Here is a 3,240-nt window from a genome sequence, read left to right as displayed (position 1 = left end):
ACTGGTGCAACTATGTCTGGTGCCTTCTCTAAAGCAACCCTGGCACCGCTTTAGCAACCCTCGCTTAAGTAACCCGGGCTTTGCTAAAGCAAGGCAGACTAGCTAGACGGGTGTTGCTTTAGCGGCCAGTGGAGTGCTGGAGAGTCTTTGCAATAAACCTTTTCCTTAGCTCAAATGGTGATCCTTATGCATGACTCGATTTTGGGTTGTTCCGAGGGCCAAATTTTGTTTTATTTAGAGACACAAGTTTGGGGAACTACGTAGGACATTTCACGGAGTCAATTCTAGAAATTCAGGTGCGGGTCCCACATTTCCATTTTAGACTCCAAAATTAGACTTTCTCTGGTTTTAGTAATGTAAGTGTCTATATGAATGTATTAACATTTTAAGTATATTTTTGATAGTGTGGCAGCGTTCGGAGGCCGTTCGGGAGGGGAAAGGTCTGGAATCTTAATTTTAGAGCACCCGTGATCGGTTTACATGAAGGCTACGACTTCCCTCTCCTTAGATTGAGCTTGATTATGTGAAAGTATGAAGATTAGTTGAAATTTGGTTGGGTTAGGTGCTTGATCATGCCTAATAGTGTAGAAATCCTGTTTTAGGCTATTTTCGGGTAATAGCAGGTACTTGTGAGCATGTTGCTTATCTTATTGTGATTATCCATGCCTTGTGATTTTGTAATTGTTGTTGTTCCGGGTTAATGATTGGCTTGCTTAGTGTAGCTTATTGTAGGTTTCATCATGAGATGAGTCAAATATAAACATATTGCTAAATGAATAAGTTAAATATTCCAACAAAAATAAAACAATCGTTATAAATAACTGAAATAAAAGTACAAAAGCAAAAATGGATAGAAAGATGAAGCAAATTAACATAAAAACTATAAAAAAGCCAACATAAAAAATAAAGATAGAACAACATAAGAATTACACTATCAATCGAGGTTCTTGGAATGTCTGTTATCTCTAGTACAGATGCCATCGCCTTCAGTTGGTGCAGACTAACTATTATTTCCATTCCCTTGACCAACATAATTGTGTTTAGTAGCCATAGTCTCAAAAAACCACGTGTCATTGATCAAATCTCCCATTCCATTTGGTAATTGGGTAACACTTTCGTTTGTGATCTTGAAGTTTGAGGGACAAATTTGAGGCTGAGAAGGCTGACCTTATTTATTGACTTTTCCCTTTCTCTCATGAAGCTTCACTATTTGATTAGAAGAAAACTTTAATAAACCTTGAATTTCCCTTGTCGAAAGTTCAGCGATACTTTTTCCCTCCACAAGTTGATTGAAGAGGATTTCCATTTTCTTCTCCTCATTCATTTTTTCTATTTTCCTAATATTTTCTTCTTTCTCATCCACTTTTGTTGAAAGATAATATTCATGTGTCATTGACTTTTTAATCCTATCGTACACAAGAAAGTTTGAATACCTCATTAATACCTCCTTAGCCTAATTTGTAGATATCCAAACAATGGGTAGGATTTCGCCTGGGCTAAAAATAATAATCACAACATCGACATCACATAAAATAGAAAACTCTTCCTCTTTCTTGAATAAACTTGTTACTCTTTTGTCAAGAAGAGATTTTCTTACATTTTCACTATTGTTTTTAGTATGCCTAAGCCTTTTTCTATCCATATTTGATATTCAAATATAAAAATCACTCTCTTAAGGAGTAGAATACATAAATCGTAAAATGGTGTGTGCCTTTTATAGATGTCTAACATGAATTATTACCATAGTCCATCAAGAAATTTTAACTTTATTAAGACATTTTTGTTAAAATATTAAATTAACAGATTATCATAATCTTATTCCAAAAATATTATTATACTTTTTCTTAAAAAGTTGAAAATTATTAAACTTCTTATTCCATGATTATTTTGGAGTTAGAAATGCAAATAATTCACTTGTGGCACGATAACTTTTGGTAGAAAAGTTTTTCTACAAAAAATATGTTAGTTTATTCTTAGAAAATATTTTTAAATCATATTTCAGTATTTGAAATGAATTTTTTAGTATGTTTAGGTCATGCAATCCATAAGAAAAAGTATGAAAATTATAGATTGATGATATTTTTATATTAAAGGTTGACAGTATTGCACTTATTAAAGTAAATCTTGAAATATGAGTCGAGAATTTAGAAAAGAAAAATAATTCATTTTTCATATATAAGAGATGTCATTGTAATTGTTTTATTTCTTTTTGGAATTTTTTTTTTCCAAAACTATGTTAATCGAATACAAAAAAAAATATGTATGTTGGGAAAAATATTGCCCATTTTGCCAAATATATGCACCTCTAGTATATTATAACTTACATATAGCTATGCACTAAACTTTTCGGTATTGTCATCGGATATCTCAAACTTTATGGTAGTTTGAAGTCAAGAGTACTTCAGGTCTCTTAATTATCGATCAAGCTTATTTTAGTTCTTATACTATTTTACCAAACACATTACACCTTCAATTATTTTAAATGTGCATTTTTTTATTCATGAATTATTAATTTTTCCATCATTTAATTTTCCGTGTGTGATGTTAAGCTTGTAATGACAGTACATATTTCACGGTAATTTTTGTTTTAGAAGAGCCAAATTTAACACAATTTCTACATAAGAGGATTAAAGATAATTTTAAATTAATTAAAGGTTAAATATGCTTATTCAAACAATAAAGGACTAAAATTAAAATATATTAATACTTAAAAAGATCAGAATGCAAGTTCTCCTTATAATTTTCTATTTAGGTATTTTAAGTAATCATTTGACCAATTAGTAATGACATTACCATTTTAGACTCCTAAATAGTATCAAGTCAAATTAGATATTATTTTAATATTTGTTTTACATATTTTACTCATACAAACATGATATAATTTTAATATTTACCATTCATAATCATATAATTATGACTTTTCTATATTACAGCAAGAAACCAAAAAATATTTATAATTGAGAGAACAAGGTGTTATTATCCCTAGTAGTTTTGTTTTTTAGGCATTTTAGTAATCATTTAAGACTAAAATGATCAATTGGTAATGACATTACCATTTTAGACTCCTAAATAGTATCTAGTCAAATTAGATATATTTTAATATTTTTACCTATTGTAATCACACAAACATGATATAATTTTAATATTTTACCATTCGTAATCATATAATTATGACTTTTCTATATTACAAGAAAAAAACAAAAAGAAACTATTTATAATTGAGAGAGCAACGTGTTATTT

The 3,240-nt window shown here is 29.6% G+C and overlaps 1 pseudogene; it reads right to left on the bottom strand.

The window, feature by feature from the left end:
* Nucleotides 1–1,168: 1,168 nt before the first annotated feature.
* On the bottom strand, nucleotides 1,169–1,642 carry LOC129905053 (agamous-like MADS-box protein AGL92; annotated as a pseudogene).
* Between the last annotated feature and the right edge of the window lie 1,598 nt (nucleotides 1,643–3,240).

The sequence above is a fragment of the Solanum dulcamara genome, chromosome 10 (genome assembly GCF_947179165.1).
Source record: "Solanum dulcamara chromosome 10, daSolDulc1.2, whole genome shotgun sequence".
NCBI lineage: Eukaryota > Viridiplantae > Streptophyta > Magnoliopsida > Solanales > Solanaceae > Solanum > Solanum dulcamara.
The sequence above is the reverse complement of the archived record's forward strand: the minus strand, read 5'-3'. Positions and strand labels throughout refer to the sequence as shown.